The sequence below is a fragment of the Chrysemys picta genome, chromosome 2 (genome assembly GCF_011386835.1).
Source record: "Chrysemys picta bellii isolate R12L10 chromosome 2, ASM1138683v2, whole genome shotgun sequence".
Taxonomy (NCBI): domain Eukaryota; kingdom Metazoa; phylum Chordata; order Testudines; family Emydidae; genus Chrysemys; species Chrysemys picta.
In genome coordinates, this window is record NC_088792.1 from 236,320,715 (window position 1) to 236,345,161 (window position 24,447).

General features: G+C 40.5%; 1 long non-coding RNA gene across 1 annotated transcript in view; it reads left to right on the plus strand.

Moving 5' to 3' along the window:
* The first annotated feature begins 3,208 nt into the window (after positions 1–3,208).
* The window catches only part of LOC135981743 (uncharacterized), a 112,535-nt gene continuing 91,296 nt past the window's right edge, over positions 3,209–24,447 (plus strand). Inside the window, exons 1-2 of the long non-coding RNA XR_010598912.1 lie at positions 3,209–3,294; positions 16,474–16,516. This is a non-coding gene — a long non-coding RNA (uncharacterized LOC135981743). The remainder of the gene's footprint in view (positions 3,295–16,473; positions 16,517–24,447) is intronic.

The window sequence follows — 24,447 nt, forward strand, 5'->3', positions numbered from 1 at the left end:
TGAGCACTGTACACTTTGTATTCTGTGTTGTAATTGAAATCAATGTATTTGAAAATGTAGAAAACATCCACAAATATTTAAATAAATGGTATTCGATTATTGTTTAACAGCATGATTAATCACATGATTAATTGGGATTAATTTTTTTTAATTGCACACTTAATCACGATTAATTTTTTTAATTGCTTGACAGCCCTAATAAAAAGATATCTCAGAGGAAGTGTCTTTGGCTGGTGTAGGTGATAATGGAAAGTCCAACCATTAACTGAGCTAGTCCATTGCAACAGGTATACATGTGTCGTGTCCCTGTAACTGTTGACAATGATGACAATAAACCTGACCAAGTGCCTTCGCTACGAACCAAGTCTGTGGTTATTGGGAGGGTCGACTGATGTCTGCTATGTCAACTATCTGCACAGAGCTGGAACATCACACAGAGAACACACACATGCAGCCAACATCTAACAACATCTATCAACACTACTAAGAGGTAGAAGCAATGCAAACCAAAACCATTAGGTTTTGCAAAGCTGTAGTCAGGCACCATTGACTAATTGATCAAGAAAGGAAATAAACAAAGAGGATGGAAACAATAACACAAAGAAGTGTAGTGATATTGGGCAATCACATTTCTTGGGTGGCTCAAGTCACTTGACCTTGGCCTCATCTTTCACAGTGGGCCCAAAGTAGATGAATATTTGGTATCACCAGACACCTGGTCATGTGGTTTTACACATGGAAAGAGCAGTCCTTATTCTTTGTTGTGGTGCATCTTGTGCAGACATTTACACAACTGCAAAGTAAGTGTCACACTGATTTAGTAGCATTTTACACTCATTTTGCATCCACTTTGCACTGGTGTAAGTGATCACACAAAGTGGAGGGCAATGGAAAATTGGGCTCAAAGAGATTAGGCAGAAGTAACTATTTTAGCAGCAAGCACTCCAAAACTGTGTACAGACAAGAAAACATTTATTAAAATAATGAGTCACAGTCATAAACTAGGGAAAGCAGAGCAACAGAACATATATACATATAGAGTAAAATGCCTCCTCCCCCCCCCCCCTTCTGGTAACTTTGGTTGTAGTCAGTCTATTTTCCCACTGTGGGTGGGAATGTTCCACAGGTAATATACCCTTAGCTGGACACCTCACTCATCCGCCAACCCCACAGTGAGTAGGAGTAGTCCAAGGGTCAGATTCACAAAGGCATTTAGGTGCCTAACTGTCTCTTTATGCACCTAAATCCATCATTTAGGCATCATTGACATTCTCAAAAACACCATTCAGCTGCCATCTCACCCCAGGCAAAAGCTGCCTAAGTCCTGATGTTACCCCACAAATAATGAGCTACTAGGATCCCTAGAACAAGCCCTGGCAGCCCTGTAACAGGTGGCCTCAAAGAAACAGTTTTGGCAGCTGTGATGTGTATTCCCCTGTTAGTCTTTGCTGTGAGGCCCAATGCCTGGTGGTTAAGCTGCTCATGTAGGAGATCTAGGTTTAAATCTCCATTCTGCCTGAATTAGAGCAGGAATTTACACCCAGTGGTGTATCTTAAACACCTGGGTATTCTGAGGTGGCTCTTGCTTGGCTTATCTTATTGGAGCTGTTCATCTTGTATACATAATTAAGTATTCCTTGGGTGGGAGAGAGATTGGCTGTATAACTCAGTGTTTAGGGCAGTCACCTGGGATACCTGGGTTCAAGTCTCTGTTTCAAATGAGGCAGAACAGAGATTTGAATCTGGGTCTCTCATTTACCACAGAAGCGCTCTAACTGCTGGGCTGTTGGCATGGGTCTCTCCACAAGAGTGGGCTGGCCTGGCTTAGGTTCAAATTTCAAGCTAGGTGCCTCCGTCCCAACAATCACGTGCTTGAGGCCCTGTTCAATGGGAGTTAGGTACCTAAATATTTTGTGAATCTGGGCCTAAGCTCCACCCCTTTTCTCTGCATTTCACTCCTGGCTAGTGTAGGTGCGTCTCTGCTTAGCTAGCTAGCTAGCTAGCTTCTGAGTCCCTTTCTTAGGACCCTAACTCTCCCCATACAATGCATGGGGAGCCGGAGCACCTAACTTTAGGCTGAGTATTTCAATAGGCATCCAGGTTGCAATGCCTAAATACCTTTGTGAATCGAGCCCTTGCCCACTCTGGGCCTCAGTTTCCCCATTTGCAAAGTGAGAACCGTAATATTTACCCATTTTGTAGTGCACATTCAGAGAGCTGGATAGAAAACACTGTTTGAGTGCAAAAGAGTATTAATAATTATAGTTGTTAGAACTAGGTTGTAGACACTGCATGGACTGGCTCCAAAAACATGTTTGGGCACAGAATGAGATTTGTAGAGACAGAATTGGCACAGAGAGGCCAGACAGTCACAGCAGGACCCAACTGTTTATTATTGTTATTCATGTTATTTTTCTGCTTTTATAGCTTTGTTTTTTATTTCAAGCACTAGGCATTGGATGCAAAGGCAATTATTGCCCCTGCATGGAAGTTGTGCTTTTTCATTTCCATCTCTTTTATTCTGGCAATTGAATTCTCATAGCTGACCCATCTTCCTTCTTATCCCTATAGGATATAGGCTTTTTCACTTCTCTCTCTTGCTCCACTCTATTGATCAGGTAATTTGCAACCCTCCTCTTACTGCCATTTCCAAACTTCCCTCTGTCTAGCCTCCCATCTCTGCCAGGCAAACATTTGGTGGATACAGTCTTCTCCCAAAGAGTATGGCATCATTTCTGTATTTAAATACTGTGTTATATTAATAAATAGATGCGTGATATGCAGAATTTGTGAAAAAAATCCCAATAGGTTATGATTTCAGATGTAATATGAAGCTGGTTCTTATTATAAAAGTACATGGATAAAAGCAGGGTTTGAGAAGTAGAAAATACACAAATATGATAAACTGAGGGATGTACATAGGCCAACTCCTAACAATTAAGAAATCAGACCAATAATAAAAGCATCCTGGAAAAAATACCTGCCCTTTTATATAAGAAGACAAGTTAATTGAAATCGCTCTTTCAGAGTCCTAGGAGTCTGATTCTGACCTCACTTGCACCAGCTTCACACTGATGTAACTCAATTGATTTTAGTAGAGTTAGTCTTGATTTGAACCAGTGATCTGAGACCAGAGCCCAACCCCTAAAGCCCTAGAGCATTTCCCCTGTGTTCATTTTTACTTTAGTACTTCCTCCAATCAGGTACAAGCTGCTGTCTACTTAAACCAAGCCATCTGGTTACAGGAAGGAGTCACGCAAGGAAGCTACAGAGAAAGCCAAACCTCCTAAACAAGTGAGTAGATTCAGGTCCTACAAATAAGAAGTCTCATAAATATTCAAAGAGAATTTAAAACTGCAAAAAGAAGAATTAAAATCCTGAGGAGGAATAAAAAGAATGTTTGCTAAAAAGAATGAGTCCAAATTCTGGCAAACTAATGAATCCCTGGTTCCCACTGTAGAAAGCACCAAACTCTTAGTGAAAAGTGGCTGCCTAGCCTTCAGAAAGGAAAGCAAAAAACAGAAGTTGCTCTTAATCAAAAGATTAGAATAAAAGAGGTTAGTGGCTTCACCTATGTCACTGTTAAATTCCAACAAACAAAATATTTACCTGTTTTACATAGGGCTATTGTCTCAGAAAACAAGAGGAGTGTTTGACCTCTGTTTGTTTTGGTATTAGTCCTTCAATTGGTCCCAATCCTACAACTGGATCATACAAATAGACCACAAACTTCAGTAGGGCTCCCTGGAGGCATAGGTCCACCTGCAGAGATACATTTGTAGGATTGGGACATTCAATGAGCTGCTGCAAAGTTAACGGGAGCAAAAGAGCTTGCTGATTATTGCTTTGTTGGCCAAAGCTGCTGTTCTGATCAGAGACTAGCATTGTACCATAAATTCCCATCATGCTACCCAGTCTTGAGTCTAAGGATTTGGCATATGGTGTTGAAATAAAATCTGTCCTTAGGCCTTTAAAAGCAGTCATACAGCACTTTGCACCCTTTTTAAATTTGCACCAGAACCAGATTAGTGAAAATACACTGAGTAGTGCCCTATTTCCATATGATGTGGTAGATCACTGGTAAGGTATTCTCATAAACAAAGAGCTGCAGGCCATGCCATTGTCCCTTTTTTCCTCCCTATCCTCAGCTCAGTTAAGAAGTAACATGTTTTTTCTTCACTCTGTCCTTTTATTTTCTATACGTTTCATGTGCGTAAGCATGCTTCCCCCCCCCCCCCCCCCATCTCCGTGCTATTATATGGGTGCTGAATGTTGATGACACAATACCTAGTCTGGTCCTATAAAGTTATTTTTCTGATAGCTTCAACTATGGGAATACCTGATCCATACATTTAGAAGTACTAGGTAGCTTAGATTACTAGAATACTAGTGGGTATTTTGGTGGTGTTCTATAAAGCAGTACAAAACAAGGAAGTAGTTTAAGTGAAACTATTGAAAGGGTGTATCTTGTTGTGTCCTGCAAATGTACAAAACAATCTGTCTTTTTGCACAGTGTCCTTTTGTGAGCAAAGAAATCACAGCAGTGCGTCAAAAGGAGTGGTGAGAAGGTAAAAGTTCAAAGCTGGTTTTCAGTGCAGGAGTGTTTCATTTGCAAAGAGTGAAGCTGAGTGCAGGTTAAGTTGAATGAGTGGAACTTTATTAAACCCTGTGCACTGCTCTGTCCACATGGCTGCCTTGCTTTCACCTTAAGTGCCTGAGTTCCCTGTTTTCCTGATGTCTTGTCAATAACAGACCCTCTAGGGAAACTGGGCTCTCTGACTACACTGATCATGATACAAGTAGGCCCCAAAATGTATACTTGATTTTACATCTGGAGCTCTGATTCCTAACACAGAGGTAGTGGTGGTGGTGGGGTGTTATTGTCTGTTCTTCTTTCCCTGCAATTGAATACTGCTTTCTCCCTGAGCTCCCATGATATCTATCTCACCCAATCACTTTCTCTCTAATAAACCAAAGAAAAAGAGGTACATGGCTTCCTCTGTTGTGTTCGTTATAAGTTTGCCTGAATAGAATGTGACAAACAGCCCTATTTAAGAATTGCAAAGTATGTGTTAGAAATACACAGAAATCGCCCATCTCTTTGCTTCTCCATAGTGGTTTGTTTAGTGTAGGGCTTTAACGAAAAATGAAAGGCACAGACTATTTCCTCCATGTTGTGACTGTGGGTGATTAGGTTGGTGCGTGAATGAGAGTTTTTAATCATCATGTGTGCAGCAGAGGGGAAAATATTAAAATAAACCCTGTAAAATGAGGGGCAAACAGGGTGCAGCTTGCCAAAAAACCGCTGGGAGAAAATAATGCTTAGATCAAGGAATGGGGAGGAACCCAGCCCTCCCGCAGCAGGAGGTGGGATTTGGTTACCTTGGGTCTTGCACTCCCCTTGTTTGCTCACGTTTTTATTTCTCTGACCTTCTAGCACTACAAGTGAACACTACATTCACACCAACAGGGTTTGTCCATTTTTTGTGCCAGTGTAACCACACTGATGCAGTTGCACAATGCAGACCCCTAATGTGGACACACTGTAATCATGAGAAAAATGCCTTGCACAAGTGAGATTTTCCTGAAGCTGGTATGAGCCACACTGGTGCAAACCATCTACACTAGGAATTTTCACTGTAGATACATTGGTGTTGCTTCACTGGTGCAAACAATCTAATCCAGTGATGGGCAACCTGTGGCCCATCAGGGTAATCCGTTGGCGGGCCGCCAGACTGTTTGTTTACATTTGCATGGCTGCCCACAGCTCTCAGGCGGTGGTTCGCCATTCCCGGCCAATGGGAGCTGCGGGAAGCGGGGAAGACTACTGATCTAAAGTTAGGTACATGCTGTAGGCTCCACTTCAGGAAGGTACTCAACTCCCTGTATACTTCCAACCCAAGCACCTCTGGCCTGTCAGCCCAATACGAAAGCAAAATATTTCTTATAGTTTTTGTTGATTTTGATAGAATTTGGGAAATCTAATCGTTTTGTGGAAAAATAAAAAATCCAAGTTTGGTGAAAGCATTTTAAAAAATATAAAGCAGACAGTTCCCACAATTCTAGAGGGCAAGATCCTGTTGCAAACTTGTATGTCCCCCTAGAACTCATTCAGATAGATGTCTCATTCACTTGAAATCAATGGGACTGCTTTGCTGAAGGATTATTTGTCGGACATAGGGAATTTCAGGATTGGGGCCAATCTTCTCAGGCAAGTTGGCTAATGCAATAGTATAGAGAATCATCTCTATGCCTTAGCAATGGTAGCTTATAGTTTCTTGGTAAATAAGTTTCATGGTCATATTCAATATTTCAACCATCTGTATTCTACAGTAATATGTGACAGGAGACAATAAGCATGTTTCTCAGTAGAAGAATGAAAACATAGTGATCTATTTTACCATTAAAATCCCCACTATTCCTCAGTCACATTCCTAAAGATCTTGATAGGGCAATAAATGTAACAATATTTTAAAAGCAAGTGAAAAGCCTACAAATGTTTTACATCCGTAGACTTAAGCAAACATTTTTTAGTAAGTGGCAAACACATATTTGCATTGTTTTCTAAGGTCTGAGTGTGTGTTTAATTAAATTCTCCTTTTTGGTATCCATGCTTCAGATTTCATTTTATCTGTGAGAAATGTGAAGCTAGGAATTAATAATTCTTTTACCTGGAAAGGTATGAAGTGAATTCCAGTGCCTCTTGTCGGATTAAAATTTTCCCTGCTCGTTTCATTAAAAATGTCTATGTGACGAGAAAATAAAGTTTTGTGGGTTTGGGGGGAGGGAGGGGGCATACTGTATTTTCCTGGAAACAGTGAATCCTGAAGCTTCCTAGCTGTAAAATGTAAATGCTTCATGCAAATGAAAAATGCAGACTCAGGTCAGCTATAGACAAATGTCAGTAGACTGGATGCAAAATGCACTGCAGGCAGCAAAGATGACATTTATCAGTCATCCATACATCAGTAACTAAAACAATTTTAGGGTTGTCTAGACAGGCATCTATTATTTCTTAAATTTAAAAGCTTTAGTAGAAAGACAAGTGAATGCTCTCTTTATATTTAGGTTTTTGTTTTGTTTTTCAGAAGAGACAAGACAGGGAAAGGAAAAATGGTAGTTTTCGAAATGAAAAGTTCAAACTTGCTGATTTTTAGAAATATTTTCAGAGCACTGCATGTGTAAAGGAGATTTTGCTGATATATGCTTAAGGCAGTTTAACTGAATTATCAGAGTGTGCATGCAATATTGGCTGTAATTATTACAGTACAGCCCTGTAACAGTGAGCTTAATTATTGTGTACAGTATTTAGTCTTTGTTTTCTGCTTAATTTACTGTGTATAGTTAACACAAATTTAGTTGCAACCATTATGTCCTTTCATATCTTTTCCTTGTGAAATATGTTTACAAGTCAATAAGAAATAAACTCAAATATATATATGTATAAACAAAATATCACAATTGATCATTCCAACAGGCTTCCCCTTGCCAGTTTTATCCACCACGCCTGGCTCCTGGTAACATTTATGCACAATTTGTAAGCATGTGTGTTGTCTCATTGACGGCAACAGGACTGCTCACATCCTTAAATTTAAGCACATTAGTAAATGTTTGCAGAATTGGGCCTTTATGGTAAATTCCTTGTGGCAGGGCCTTTTGTCACAATATTGAGCTCATTGTTGGTACTTACACTATATACAGAATTTAAATTATTGATGTAAGGTTTAGTGCTATCAGAAATATATATATATCTCACAGCCAGCCTTAAGAAGAAGCAGTGTAAGAAGCAGCCCTGCTCTTTCAGGGGGTCTGTCATCCCATAAAATCTTTACCTGTCTTTCATATCTCCTCCACCAGGAGGTGGAAACAATTCAGTGTCAGACTACTTATCTGGCAGCGGGAAGATAAGTGCTGGAACTAGTGGTGCTGGGGGTGCTGCAGCACCCCCTGGCTTGAAGTGGTTTCCATCATATACGGGGTTTCCAGTTTAGTTCAATGGCTCTCAGCACCTCCACTATAAAAATTATTCCAGCACCCCTGAGCAGGACTGGAGGGTAGGTAATTCAAGGCCTGTTTTTTAGCTCCAGAAGCTTAGAGCCTTTCAAAATGTGAGTTCAGCCAGGCTCTTACATGAATAGCAGACAGTTGGGTACTGGAGAAACACACTGAAAACAGATAGCAAGGGAAATTATGCAGTTTCTTCTACTATGGGTTTTTAAAGATTGTTCTAAATTAAAAAAGGGAAGGAGGAGAGGCCAAGATGGAATATTGTTTTTGAACTAAGCATTTTTGGTTGTGTTTAAAATGCAAAAGCAAATCAAATAAAGTCAAGGTAAAGGCATCAGCTCAGACTGTTCCATTTTGTTTTCTTCCATTTAGCAGTAGCAAAACTACTGTACAATACACAATGCCAAATCTACACGCTAAGGATTCCTTCTGTCAATAGCCCATCTCATCCCCAAAGTTCACCATGCCACCATCAGGAGATCAAGGTTCTGTTCCCATTCTCTCACTGACATCTTGTGTCACCTTGGGAAATTGCTGAGCTCGTTCTGTGCCTCGGTTTCCCCATCTGTAAAATGGGGATGGTACAGAGGCTAAATCAATAAATATTAAGAACTCCTGGGCCCTTATATATGCAATAGATTTGCAAATTACTGTTAATATTATGCTTTAACTTGGTCTGAAGTCATAGAAAAAATTCACAATTTTATTTTAAAAAATAAAACCAAACATACTTTTTTGAGTACAAATGTTTAACAGTTTTTACCTTTCGCAAAGTTGTCTCCCAAGATTTTGGCAAACATTCATGGCTGTTAATTTCTTTCAGCAAATATTGTATGCACAATAAAAAAAATCTATTTCCGTTTCACAGAGCGTTACAAAAGACAAATCTATGATTCATACTGATGAGAAAAGTGCTTGAGGGTTGGAGGGTGGAATTCAGTAGTATGTATAACATTAGGTACTGAATATAAACATGAGGTTGAGGGTTCACCTCTGTCGTCCCTTTGGAGCTGTAAACAAAGTAGAGTTCATTTCCAAGATTTACAAAGTCTGGGCCCCTCTTCACTGATATTTATCAGAAAGGGCTGAGTTCCTGAGACTTTAATTTCATGTTGTAATTCTCCCAATTTTCCACTAGGTGGAGCTGCAACAATATTTTTTCTATGCTTATGATAACATGAAAATAGTTATGAGCCAATCTGAAAGGCAATGTTCATCTTAACAATTCAAATGTATTCCTATTAATTTGTATTTGATAAAGGTTCAGAAGTCTTTTGTTGTATGCCTAGTTAGCCTGCATGTTACATTTAGAACACTTTCAAATTTCCTGTTTGATTGTGTCTTACTGTGAATTTTTATGTGGATATATGTACGTGTTTGTGTTTATATGTGTGCATCTCTCTGAATGTATACATAAAAAACAGAGGATCAGCTATCATCTTTGCATTTGCTGTTCTCCTGAATGGATTGAAATGGTACCATGCAGTGCTATGCCTAGTGCATGTGCAATACCATGCATTATTTAGCAACCGACTGGGTACTTGACTGATTTCCTACGTAAAGCCCGGTGTTCAGTATCCAAAACAGAGACATTGGGGACAGTGCTAACTATTAAGGAAGCTCCTATTCCATGGGTATACCTCCTATATAGCTTACTTTCAGTGGGAACTCCGCAATGCCCATGTGTCACTGTATAGTTCCTAGTTAACATTTCTCATTTATGATCTTTAACGGGGTAAGATGTTCCCGATGGTAGATGTTTCTAACACTGTGAGAAAAAAATAGGGTAGATATACAAGTGTGCTTTCACACTCAGGGTTGAGTGTATTATAAACTCAGAATGGCCATTATCTAAGTGAGAGTGTCTGTGTTTTATTTAAATTCTCAACCTGAAGGTCCTGTAGATCTTTGGCTGCTTCTGGATGGTCAGTAGACAAGAGCATTTCTTCCGGTCTGTGCTTGGCAAGGAGGTTGCAAAACTTTCTGTCAGACTCTGGACCTTGTCACAGTTACCTAAGCCTTTGTCATCTCTGGATTGCATGGCTGCAGAGTGCTCTGCTTGGGCAATGCCTGTAGACCTCTTGGAGTTCAGCCAATGCAGCATGTGGTGTCATGTTTACTTAGTGGTGGGAGCAATTTATACCTGTTCTCCAAAGATTGTGCTGGCCTCAGACTTGCTTCCAGATTAAAGTTAATATGTTGGTTTGATTTATAAAGCGTTTGTTAGTTAGATCCTTTGTAAATTAGATTACCTCTCTCTTGATGCTGAATGGAGGCTCAAACTTGTAGTCCTTATGGTTGAGATTTTCAAAGCTGTCTAGGAAAATCTCAACCTGTATGCATACATCTAAGGCAGGAACCATCTCCATCTGTCTTGTAAAGGTCCCAGCACAATGGATTCTGCCATCCTGCCTGGGACCTTTGTGTGTTACTGTATATAACAATAACAACCTGGGTGCAAAGTGTTCTCGGTGGAGATCCCTCCAGGCTGGAATTCGCTTCTTCCTCAGTCTGATGTAGCCAAGTTTGACTTTCAGGGCAGAGCTCAAAGTGTTTCTGATAAGCTGTTTATCTGAGTGGTTGTGTATGTATGTGTGGAAGGTTGGGTGAAAGGCATGGAGAGAGGAAAGGAGGATTGGCTAATGATGGTTGTCCGTCATGGTGTCTTGTCACTTTTCTTGCAGAGTCTGACGGGTGCATCCTGTATAAATGGAATAAATAATTTGTCTCCCCCAATTACATATCTTCTCACCTACATAGGACCCAAGCCTGCTTTTTTTCGGCCCAAGACAAAGCTCAGTAAGGACTGTGAGATTTTATTATCAGAGATGCCCTGTCTCTGTCTTATATGTGCACCATATCCCCCCAGAATTGCAAGAAGAATGCAACACCATTGACTGTAAGCACAAAACCTTCTTCTGAGATTCACTAATTCTTCCTAGTAAAATGCAAATCTCAAATGTTTCAGAGATTTCATTGACAGATAAGTATCCAACATTGGGCTTGAAATCCTGCAAGATCATGTTTCTCTCCTGGCACTGCCAGAGTGTCCTTGTTTCAGAAATACTGCATCTCAGGGTGTTCAGACGCCTCCACTTCTAGAGATAACCAGAACCAAGAAATGTTCTTTTGTATGTTTACCTACATCTACGAGTGTGGTCAAAGTTTGGGCCTGAGTTTTTGGTGAAGGTTTCAGGTTTCCTTCATAAGAACCAAATGGCAAGCCCCAGTGTACTTACCACACTGCAAATGGGAGTCTGCATTGTACCTTTGTCCCAGTGTATGGCAATTATAGCAAGAACTGGGGCTTAAAATGTCTTTGTGCTGATCCCCTATGAAAATTCCTAGTGATCCATTTAGACCTTTCTCTCCATGTTTATTTTAAACTCGAGGCTCAAGGCAGATAAACTGATGCACATGGGGCTGGTTCCAGGGGTGGGTGAGCAGGACAGTTGCCTGTGCCAGTCACCTCTTTTTGGCTGAACTGTTTAGGGCGGGGGGAGTGGGAAAAGACACCAAAAGAGTTTTCTGCCCTAGGCTGCTTCTGGTTGCATATTCAAAAGTGAAACAGGTTTCTAAGTTGCTGCTGGTATCATGATGACAGAAAATGGGAGGAAAATCTCAAAAATATCAACTGAACCCACAAAAAAATGACAAAGATAAATAGAAATCTGTTTGTGAACCTTAGACTGCAACTAAGTACATTACCAATAAGACTGGTACAGGCCATATGAACAGCTTAAAATATGATTGTCGTGGGTACTGTATACATAATATCCAATGTGTATATAGATTAACTATTAACTTTAGAGATATTCAAGCAGGTGAGCATCTGTACATAAAACATAATAAAAGGGAAAAAGTTAGCAATGAGATAGTGTGAGATGGCACAACACGAATGATGAGAAACACTAATTCTGATTAATAGTAGTGAACATTGTAGGATGTATATAAATGTAACGCTAGCGCGTGGTGGTTTTGTTTGTTTGTTTTTTTAAGGTAGGGCTAGCCCTAGGCAAGGACAACTGCTTCTAGCACCATACATTAGAGGTTTCCTGTGATATCAGGTACTTGCAACTGAACAACCCCGTAGAGTCCCTTGGGGCTTCTGAAGACCTTGCTTTGCATCTGGAGAACTGCTTGATAGATTGGAGATCTGGCCCCATTTTAAGGCCTCAATCCTGCAAGTTACTTTTCTCATGTGCAGGGGTCTGATCCTGTGGAAACTCCTTGCAGAACTGGAGCCTAAATTCTCTGACAGACTGGAGTGGATTGGGAATGGACAGCAGACTGACAGGAGAGAGAGACTGATAGGGCCCCACATATTACTTCACACAGAGTCCTGTAAAATCTATATTCGGGACTATTTGAAAGTTAGCAAGTTTGTATTAATGGCTTTATCCATAACATAGGGAGATGTAAGGAATTTAGATTCACAGAATAATCATTATTATTAATAATAATAAATTATTACTAAATATTATTACTCCAAAATTATTAATTGAGTTTAATAGTTAAAATAGAGATTTTTTTAATTGGAATGACAATTAGATAAGTTAAAATCACCCATTTAAAGTAAGAACTAGTAGTACTGACCATCTTTCAAATGTTTAGTCTCACAGAGAATACTCTGTGTGTATTATCTACTTTGGGTAGAATACTGCAGAGGATAATACAGTATGGTATCTACAAGGCCATCACAATTCATGATAGTTCAGATGTGCAGCTTATACAAAACTGTATTGATGTAATACAATTCTGTGGTACGCCCACAAATGCAGGACAACCCAGCATTAAGACTCTAGTGCATCATATACATAACTTATGCTTATAACTGTTTTGGGTACAGCGCCAAAGAACAATGCATTATCTTGCAGACTGTAAGTGCTGCAATGCATCTTGGGGGCACAAGTGGGAAGGTGAAGGATGGAAGAACAGCTTTGGCTCTTAACATACTTTATTTCTGAAGTCACAAGTAAACAATGCCTCTTAATATATATCCATGCATAATGTCATATTTTCCTTTTAATAAATAATCTAAAGTAATTTGGAAAGGCAATACAGTACACCGTGGGTCTGATTTCCTGCACCCTTTACACAATGTGAATCAGGAGGGACTCCCCGACAGTGAATAAAATTACACCATTGTAGGTAAGAAGAGATTCAGGCCCAATATGCTGGAATGACTTAATAGAGTATGAATATAAAAGGGAGCTGTTGATCCTCCGATCATTGCTATGATATATTGTAATGGTGCCTTTGACACCTTTGTCTTTTATTTCATGTGTGTGTAGTACATGACATTTTTTTGTGCCTGTGAAAGGTACTGAACTGACAGGCCTGGAGACCGACGTCTTCTGTTTAAATACCTAACAGATAACACATAGAAAGACATAGTGAAAGCTTCATCACTTCCCCCACCACTGTCTCTCAAACTCCTTTCCACCAAGCACCTGCAGGGTTCATAGGTTGTTTCAGTCTCCATTGCCATTCGCTACGTGGCCACACAGCTAACATTACCAGAAAGGACACCAGTTTGGTGGAGGTTTTGTTATGTGGACTCCTGCTTACTATGAATTTAGATAACAGTAGCTCATTTAATGTAGGTCACAAAACAGCCATTAGACATTAATGTCTTTAGGTTACCAAGTGACCTGAACCAGACTTGACCTGGTGATCTATAGCGGAGGTAAAAGGCTGCATATCCTATATCCATTCCTGCTAATATATGAATTTGTTCACTGTATGGTTAATGATGCATACAGGAAGAAAATTTTGTTCTCAGAGACACAGCAGGACCTGCGCTCCCTCGTATGTGTGGAACACACAGTTGAAGTTAGGAATAAGTAGAGGGGAGAACACAGTACTAACACAGAGTGGGTGCATGGTAAAAATTATTGTTGCATAGTAGCTCTTGATTCACATACCACAGAATTCCCACTGGGAATATTGGAGTCAAGATCCACCAGGCAGATCAGAGAGCAGAATTTAGCTTGTAGTATGGAGTTTTAATAGGTTTACCACTCTTAATTTGAAAGCAGACAATTTTTTTTCCAAGTAGAATAATGTGACCATTTACAAAGACACGGATTACCAAAACAGACCACTTTCTGGGCATATGGCTTGCAAAATTTCATTTTTAAAAATGTCTAGCTATTCTGAGGTTAGAGCACAAAACTCCCCCTAAAGGTGGTCAGATTCATTTTAACATTCCTGATCGCAAAATAATCCATTCCTGATTGCAAAATAATAGTCAAACCAATTTAAATAAATTTTTGCTATCTAACTTCTAATCCCCATTCCCCGCAAAACCTTGAGGGCTGGCTATTCTGTGTCAAGCTTCAAAGTGAAAAATAATGTTATGGTTAAGTTACTTGGCCCTGAAAAGGGAACCTGCTGAGAAAAATTTTGGGCAGAAACTGTGCCTACATATGTTTTATATGTTACCTAGTAAAATGAGGCCCCAATCTTGACTGGAACCTATGGATGCTATGGTAATATAAATATTAAATAATAATACAGCATCATATGAATTGTGCAGCTGTACTATGCAAATTCTTCACAATTTTTATCTTTGCACCTTTTCAAAGATTTACATTCATCTATGCTAGTCATGGTTGAACTATTTTATTAAAGATAAAGAATGCTATAAACTTAGATTTCCTATGTCTTCCACCAAATGTTACTAACAATTTTATTTTTTCAGATGCGAAGTGTCGAAGTGCCACTCTCACTGTACAGTTTATGTATACAAGCTATATTCTTGTAATTTAAATAATATTTTAAAGCAAAAATATGAATGTTTGTTTAGCAGAGATAAGAGTAATTAGCTTTTGGTAATCTCTAAATCTACAATAAAATATTCTGATGAGATTAATATACTTAGTAGTAGCATCATATTTCCCCTCTACCTCATGGAAGGTATTATAAGAACATAGACTTAGAATAAATTATTTCTGTCATGACTGTGTTCAGCTTAAGAATCTGTTTTGTGATTAAGGCCAAAAACTGCCCCCTATCATTTTTCACACTTGCATTTATTCATACTTTCAGACTTGTCTCAGCTAGATCAACTAAATTTCCCCTGAAAGATTGCAAACGAATCCGGCCACAGTCAGTCACAGTCCAGAAGGAATTCAGTTATTTCAAGAAGTCTCATTACGCGAGATCCTTCTATTGCCTCTTGTTATTTATCTTTCAGTACTATCACCTTTTACTACCCCTTCTTCTTTCTTAATTCAAATTAATAAAGTCCTGCAGTGAATGATTCTCCAGTTCCTTTGAAAATTCTTTTGAAAGAGTGAGAAGTCCTCAAAAATCACAATACTCATAAAATGGTTGAGGGGAAAAAAAACCCTTTATTCTTTCCCATAGACTCAGTGACACTATGAAGTTTCACATAATTTGCAGACTGCATCTCATAAAATACTGGCAAAATTTATTCAATTCAAATTAAATAGATGTAGCACAGAGTAATCTTTCTCTATTAAATATGTCACTTTTTGCAATTGTTTCTTAATATCCCTCACAGCTTCCATCTAAGATTAGCACTTTCTTTGCTGCCACAGTTTCACTAACCTACTGAATTATTCACTGAAGCATAACCTTCAGATATCAGGTTAGAAAGACCTTGATTATGGCAGGAAGTGAACTGTATAAACCATTTTTCTTTAAAAGAAAATTTCTCACTATAGAAAAGTCTGAAATGAGATAAGTATTAAATGTGTGTAAAAATTAAGTTCATAATTGATAGGAATTTAGTCAACTGTGACATTCCTGTTATTTTGTTTATAATAAATTACAATAATATTATAGATACCCTAAAACAGTATAAAAACATGGATTTCATGGTGCTTATTTAAACTTAAGAAAGTACATGCTAGGGTATGCATTTTGGTTTTAGCTTTAACATAGAACTTCATTGTGTATATTGTAGATTGACATGGCTTTAATATATACAGGCCAAAGATTATTTACATCCACCCTCTGATTTTTGCCCCATTTGCTGCAATTTATTTTTATGGGCTTCTCAGCACTGGAAACTATGGTGACAGAGTGGAAGGCTTCCCTACAGCAAACCACTGTTATTGACCATTATTTTGTGACAGCCCAGTGCTGAAAGGTCATTTGAACACCTATCAAGGAGACAACAGTTTCAAGAACACTTCCTTTTCTAGTGTTGAAATCCAGAAACTCACCACTCACAAGTCTATTTCATGACCTGCCCAATGGCACCCAGGAGTTGAAATGTCCTGAAGTTTAGCAGGCTACAGGCTCTAGCCCTTAAAATGGTAGCTAGTAAAATGCCAGGAGAAACAACATTCTATACTTATCCTGCTAGTCATGAGTAGAAATTTTCAGGGCTTTACCTAAAATAAAAATGAAATATTTTTCTTACATAGGTGCTAATTGTACAATTAAGCAACTGATGCTAGTAATAACATTGCCCTTGTGTTCCTTTTGCAGATGTGGGAGACATGTTACACAAGGAAACTGAAGAAAATCAATGGTAAGACTTTGGACTATCAAATATCAGTAAGCTTGATTTAGGATTTTCTACATAGATTTGTTGACCACGGTTTGAAGAAACAGAATATAAAACATGTTCTTCAAGGAATCAACTGCTTAGGTTTAGATGGGGCATGAGCAAATTTTCCTCTTTGCAAGGAAATATTTAGTTCATATGATGTTTAAACCTCTTTCTCTCTTCCCCCAGCCTCTCTTTTTCAAAGTTAATTCTTGTGGTTTGTAGAGCTTTTCATAGTATTTAAAAGTGCCAGACATCGGTAGCTAAAGCTGTTAGTTGCAACAAATAACTAAGTACAATGACAAGATGTGCAGAGGATTCTATACAATAAAGAAAATAACATACAGACAATTAAGCAGATACTTGTGAAGATGCCTTTTCTTTCAGAAATGGATATTTATATATTGTTTTCCAAAGAAATATGAAAGAAAAGAATATTTGTGAACAGCTTGAGATTTTGTTTAGCAGAAAATAGAAGTGAATCCAATCTAAGTTCATTTATTAAATATCAACGTGTAAATGCTTTTTGTCCTCATGCTTTTACATGAAGTATTTGTCTTATTAACGAACATTTTTAGCCACTGAATTCATCCTGTATTCATGTATCTTCACATACAGTTATTTAGTATTTCACCTCTATATTTCTCCTGTGTTTATGATCACTTTACAAATAGCATTAGCAAGTCTGGTGTTGAATTGTGGATAAAATATAAATGTGATGAAATTGAGATTCCTGTGTGAGAGAGGAGGGTAAAATGTGTACTTACAGAAACTGAGCATACTATTTATAGAACTATAGGGCTAAAATCACCATTGGCATGATCTAATGAACATTGTTCACTTCAATTTAGCTGTACCTGCTGAAGCTATTGGTGAATTAGACCCAGAGTGTTAACAACGACTTAATTTTGCATTACTGACACTTGTTGGAAATCTAACAGGGTTTAGAGTAATTTGAAGCAAATTAGAAGATTGTTATTTAAAAAAACAAATTGTCATAAATTAGTGTTGGTTGTTCATCCAATAAATTGAACACAAATATTATTTTACTGTGTGCCTTAGAGTGATGATATAATCCTGAGGCCTGATCAGAAGGAATAGGTCTTTTCCATTTAACTGGAATTTCTTCAGAGATTTATTGTTTTTTGCCATCAAACTTGCAAGATTTTCTTAGGGAGGCCATGTGGTCTGGGGCAAACCATTTTAACTGCTTTTGTTTACCCATCTGTAAAATGGAAGTAATACTTTCCTATCTGAGAGGGATGTTGTAAAACTTAATTGTTCATTAACATTTGGAGAGCCTCAGGCTAATGGAGTGATGGAGTGCCAATATTATATGAAGGAACATATAGACTTACACAGTTGTATCTGGATGATAAATGTATTGGGAGTTTTCAGCTTTGAGTCAAAATATTTACCATTATACAATGGTTTTAGATTTAGAGTTAATGGGGAATCTTCATCTAGTAAGAAATGAAAATGCAGGGGATACATATCATATTTATTATATAAAGGAATTTGGAGTTAATCATTGTAGGACTTTTGGGCAATTGATGGATAAATATGGAATTTAGAGAGTTGTGCTTTTTCAGATTTGTAGGCATTTGGAAGGTTAATAGCAGATATATATTATAGTGGCCACCAATAGCAACTGCTGTAGTTAAAGTAGAATTCAAACATCCATTCTAGCCACAATTCATTAGCTTAGAAGATGCTCAAGCAAATTCTTTTGTGATGAAATTTTACATGCTTGCATAACAATCCTATATGTATTTATCTAGACACTTGTATTGCTCCAATCACCACAGTATCCAAGCTCTTCACAAACATTAATGTACGTAGCCTCAAAACATAGCTGTGAGCTAAGGGAGTGTTATTTTCCCTATTTAACAGATGGGGAGAGATTAAGACTTGTCAAAAGTCACACAGAAGGTATTTTTACACCAAGGAGCTCTTTACACCAATATTCCACACGAGGGTGGACTACAAGCTGTCAGGAACAGTATCCCTGATGTGGCCAAGGCACACCTGGTGGCTGAGCTTTGTGACTTTGTCCTCACCCACAACCATTTCAGATTTGGGGACAACTTATACCTTCAGCGGCACTGCTATGGGTATCCGCATGGCCCCACAGAATGCCAACTTTTTTTATGGCTGACTTAGAACAATGCTTCCTCAGGTTGTCCCCTAGTGCCTCTCCTCTAGTTGCGCTACATTGATGACATCTTCATCATAAGGACCCACGGGAAAGAGGCCCTTGAAGAATTCCACCTGGATTTCAGCAATTTCCATCCCACCATCAACCTCAGCCTGGACCAGTCCACACAAGAGATCCACTTCCTGGACACTACAGTGCAAATAAGTGATGGTCACATAAACACCACCCTATACCGGAAACCTACTGACTGCTATAGGTTAATAGCAGATATATATTATAGTGGCCTGCATGCCTCCAGCTTCTATCACACGATCCATTGTCTACAGCCTAGCCCTAAGATACAACCACATTTGCTCCAATCCCTCAAACAGAGACAAACACCTACAAGATCTTTATCAAGCATTCTTAAAACTACAGTACCCACCTGTGGAAGTGAGGAAACAGATTGACAGAGCGAGACAGGTACCCAGAAGTCACTTACTATAGGACAGGCCCAACAAGGAAAATAACAGAACACCACTGGCCATAACATACAGCCCCCAGCTAAAACCTCTCCAGCACATCATCAACGATCTACAACCTATCCTGGAAAACAATCCCTCACTCACAGACCTTAGGAGGCAGGCCAGTCCTCGCTTACAGACAGCCCCCCAACCTGAAGCAAAAATTCACCAGCAACTACACACCACATCACAAAAACACTAACCCAGGAACCAATCCCTGTAGCAAATCTCATTGCCTACTCTGTCCCCATATCTATTCTAGCGACACCATCATAGGACCCAACCACATCAACCACACCATCAGGGGCTCATTCACCTGCACATCTACTAATGTGATATATGCCATCATGTGCCAGCAAAGCCCCCTGCTATGTACATTGGCCAAACCTGACAGTCTCTATGTAAAAGAATAAATGGACACAAATCAAACATCAGGAATGGTAACATACAAAAGTCAGTAGGAGAACACTTCAATCTCCCTGGATTTTCAGTAACAGATTTAAAAGTCGCCATCCTTCAACAAAAAAACTTGAAAAACAGACTTCAAAGAGAAACCGCAGAGCTACAATTCATTTGCACATTTAACACCATTAATTTGGGCTTGAATAGGGACTGGGAGTGGCTGGCTCACTACAAAAGCAATTTCCCCTCTCTTGGTATTGACACCTCCTCACTAATTATTGGGAGTGGACCACATCCACCCTGACTGAATTGGCCTTGTCAACACTGATTCTCCACTTGTAAGGTAACTCCCTTCTCTTCATGTGCCATATTTATGCCTGTATCTGTAACTTTCATGCCATGCATCTGAAGAAGTGTTTTTTTTTACCCACGAAAGCTTATGCCCAAATAAATCTGTTAGTGTTTAAGGTGCCACCAGACTCCTCATATATATATATTTTTTTGACAGAAGGCATGTGTCAGTGCTGGGTATTGGAGATAGATTGCCTGAATTCCTGTCCAGTGTCTTGCCCGCAAGACCATTGTTTTTATCTTGTAAAGAGATGTGTATACCTTCACTGACAGATCCCTTTGGCTTGATACAACTGTACCCATGCAGTGGGGACAATGGGGTTTCATGGGTGTAAGTGGGAGAAGGATTTGGAATCTTAACCGCTCAGAAGTCAGGTAATATCCAATGGTAACTTCTCTATATTAAATTAATGCTTGTTTTTTTATAGTTGTCACTGCTGTACTATCATTGAGTTCCACTCAAGAAATTAGAGTTGCCAGGTATCAGGTTTTTGACCGGAATGCCCGGTCGAAAAGGGATCCTGGCAGCTCCGGTTAACACCGCTGACAGGGCCATTAAAAGTCTGGTCAGCGCCAGAGCGGGGCTAAGGAAGGCTTCCTGCTTGTCGTGGCTCTGCGTGACTCCCGTAAGCAGCAGCATGTCCCCCATCCTCCAGCTTCTAGGTGTAGGGGCAGCCAGGGGGCTATGCACGCTGTCCCTGCCACAAGCGCTGGCTCGGCAGCTCCCATTGGCAAAGAACTGCGGCCAATGAGAGCTGCAGGGCGGCACCTGTGGACAGGGCAGCATGCAGAGCCACCTGCCTGCGCCTCCATGTACGAGCCGGGGTGGGGGGGATATGCCGCTGTTTCCAGGAGCTGCTTGAGGTAAGCACCGCCCAGAGCCTTCATCCTGACCCCTCCCTGCACCCCAACCTCCTGCCCCAGCCCTGATCCCCCTCCTGCCCTCCAAACCCCTCGATCCCAGTCCGGAGCACCCACCTACACCCTAAACCCCTCATCCCCAGCTTCACCCCAGAGTATGCACCCCCAGCCAGACTCCTCACACCCCCCAACGCTCTGCGCCAGCCAGTATCCCCTTCCCACACTCTGAAGCCCTCATCCCCAACTCGAAGCCGCCTCCTGCACCGCAAATCCCTCATCCCTGGCCCTACACCAGAGCTTGCAGCCCCAGCCAGAGTCCTCCCCCACCCCACCCCCGACCCATCCCGGAGCCCCCTCCTGCATCCCAAACCCCTCATCCCTGACCTCATCCTGGAGCCCGCACCCCCAACCAGAGCCCTCATGCCCCTCCCACATCCCAAGCCCCTGAGCTAGGCCGGTGAAAATGAGCGAGTGAGGATGGGCAGAGTGAGCGACAGGGAGGGGGAATGGAGTGAGCGGGGATGGGGCCTCAGGGCAGGGGTGAGGCTTCATAGGAGGGGCGGGTCAAGGTTCGGTTTTGTGCGAGTAGAAAGTTGGCAACCCTATACAAAATTGTTTTTAATACTATGCATATAGTTTTGTTTTATTATCTGATGATGTGAACACTGCCTTGAAATCCTGAAAGACTATGGCTATATAGCACAAACTGTTCCAATATGTGTATTTGCATACAGTACTATGTTCAGGAAGAAACAATACATAAATTACATCAATCAGAAATACATGGGATGCACGAAGGCTTAGAGAATAAACCACTGAACATGTTTTAAGTCCACTCTTACACAAGTTCAGTGTTTTGGACCTAATGTACGTACACAGGTCTTCCTCTCCCCTTGTGCCTCACCTGCCCTCTCTGAATGTTGAGTGTGTTGATAAATTGTACGGTGGCCAACGAGCAAGGAAATATGAAGGTACATGAGACTGCATTTTGCTAATTTTTTTTAATGTGTTTACACACTAAAGCTTAAGCTTGGTGGAATGTAGTTCTTAGTGAGAACCGACATTTTACTCCCCGCCCCAATTGGACTGAGGCATATGGGTGGTCAATTTGAAATTAATGGAGATATCCCATCTCCTAGAACTGGAAGGGACCTTGAAAGGTCATCGAGTCCAGCCCCCTGCCTTCACTAGCAGAACCAAGTACTGATTTTGCCCCAGATGCCCAAGTGGCCCCCTCAAGGATTAAACTCACAACCCTGCGTTTAGCAGGCCAGTGCTCAAACCACTGAGCTATCCCTCCCCCCCAATGATTTGCCCCATTGCCACTCACATTTCACTCCATTCAATGGAGCAGCAAAAGTCATTTTATACAATCAACATGCTGCATAGTACTCTGCCATGTAGAGGAGAGGCACATGCTCCAGCAAGAGGCAATACACGGTAACTGTTCAAGTTTCTAGAAATGGGTGGTGCACCACTGATTTGTGGCATACCCTTTCAGAGACTCCTAATACAGCCTCTTCCAATGCCCCAGATTTACTGCTATTCACAGCCCATCATGCGCTCTACTTAGCGCAAGATGTCCGAAGTAACAGGGAGGGAGCTTTTCTACCTCCCTGAGACTTAGGGGCAGCCCCAAACTTGATGCGAGCACAGTCAGCTTTCAGTTCCACCACTGATGCAGTACCCTTTTCCCAGTGGAGGATAAGTGTCACAGAGCTCTGTCACAGTCCCTACTCCAGGTGGGATGGGGAGAGAGAAGGAGCTGAAACACAGACTTAGAGCTGGCCCACTTTTGTCCGGCAGATATTTCCCCCACACCAGGAGAATTTCTTTGCTGCGTACTTGTGACTAAGTTAAGATCTATTTACCTCCTATCTGAGCAACATGAAAAGCACCATAAAATCACTAGAGAATCTAGCTCAAGATCCAAAATCACTGAAGGGAATAAAGGGATCTCGAACATTAATTATTAAGTTAACATTTACCATGCAAAGGCCACTAATAAACTGTAGTTCAAGAAACAACATAGTGGAAATAGAACATGCATGTCTCAGGTAAAGAAAAATCTCTTTGTACATCAAAGAACCAAGAAAAGTAGTTCCTACTTTGGAGATGTGATGCTAGCAAAGTCAGAGGGGACCTGCTGATAATTACAGAAAACAAAATTTGCCTGTACATTTGACCCAAACTAACACCTATTTTTTAAATGAAGGGAATGCTTTGTGGCAGGAATAGTTGAGATATTGCTTCTCATTTCTCTACTTTGTTGGCCAGGGTCTCCTGCAACTTCTTTCCCAGTGCCACATATAATTCCTTTTTAGGTGATGCAAAGTTAGTCATTTTTATTGACCTGTTGTAATCTTACATATATAGGAACCAATGTCAAGTGCCATTTGACAGAAAAGGAAAACAAACATATTCCCATGGGATTTGTTTGGTGCCAAAAATACACTTCAAGGCTGTTATAAGTGGGATTGCTTTCTCTGCAATGCAGTTCAGTTATAATTCCATTATAATTTTGGATGCTTCTTCAAACTGGTGTGCAGTATTGCCCCTGGACCACTATTGAAGGAATCAAGCCTGACTTTGTTACCTGACCTTAGACATTATAGGAGGTCGATCTCTCCCTCACCCCATCCATGACTCTGCTGGTCAGAGTCTGAGTAGGGGTTGAGCTCTGTAGTCATTGTGTGGCTGCTCTTGGGCACTGGCTGCTATTCAGCCATCATCTGTACAATGAGAATGGAATTCAGCAGGAGTGGGATGCCCAAGACACAGCAGAGTACTGCTATTAGACAGGCTGCAGTCAGGACCAGTGACCTGCTCTACATGCATTCCACTGAATCCTGTCCAGGGCGGAGAGAGTCAGTGGAGGTCTGTGTCTGCCTGTGGAAACACCACAGGAAGAGATACTTGAGAGAATGGGGAGGGGGAGATAGGAAGGGAGGCGGATGGCCACAAAGGCACATGAGAGGAGAGAGCAGAGGTGACCTTGAAAAAGGAAAGAGGGTCTACTGGTTAGAGTGCTAGCCTATGACTTAGAAGACCTAGGTTCAAGTCCTTGCTCCACCACAAGTTTCCTCTGTGACCTTGGGCATGTCAGCCTCTCTGTGCCTCAATTCCCCCATCTGTAAAATGAGGATAATAATGCTTCCCTACCTCAGAGGAGTGAGGATGTAGATAAATACATTACAGAGTGTGAGGTGCTGGGATACTGCAGTGATGAGAGTCATATAATTATAGCAGATAGATGGCAAGAAGAAGTGTGTGATTGAATAAGAAAGGGAAGCACATTGAGATAGTTTCTGGGGTTATTTTTGGGGTGGGGTGGGGAAACAAGAAAAGGTAATTTGAAGAGAAAACACACCAAAGGGACTGTGAAAACAAAACTGCTAGATAGGAGAGAGGAAAAAAAGTAGATTGGAGGGAAAATAGAAAAGAGTGAACAAAAAATAAGGGAGACAATGGGCTTAGTTAATTGCCCCTCAACACGGTCTCCCTTTCACACTTGGTTCTAGTGGTAATTCCCCATTTGAATTATGCAGAATATCTCTTAGAACAGTAGAATGTTTCAAAACAGATGAAACTTTTTAAGTCTGACCACTCTAAATACAACTGCTATGTTACAGACTCAG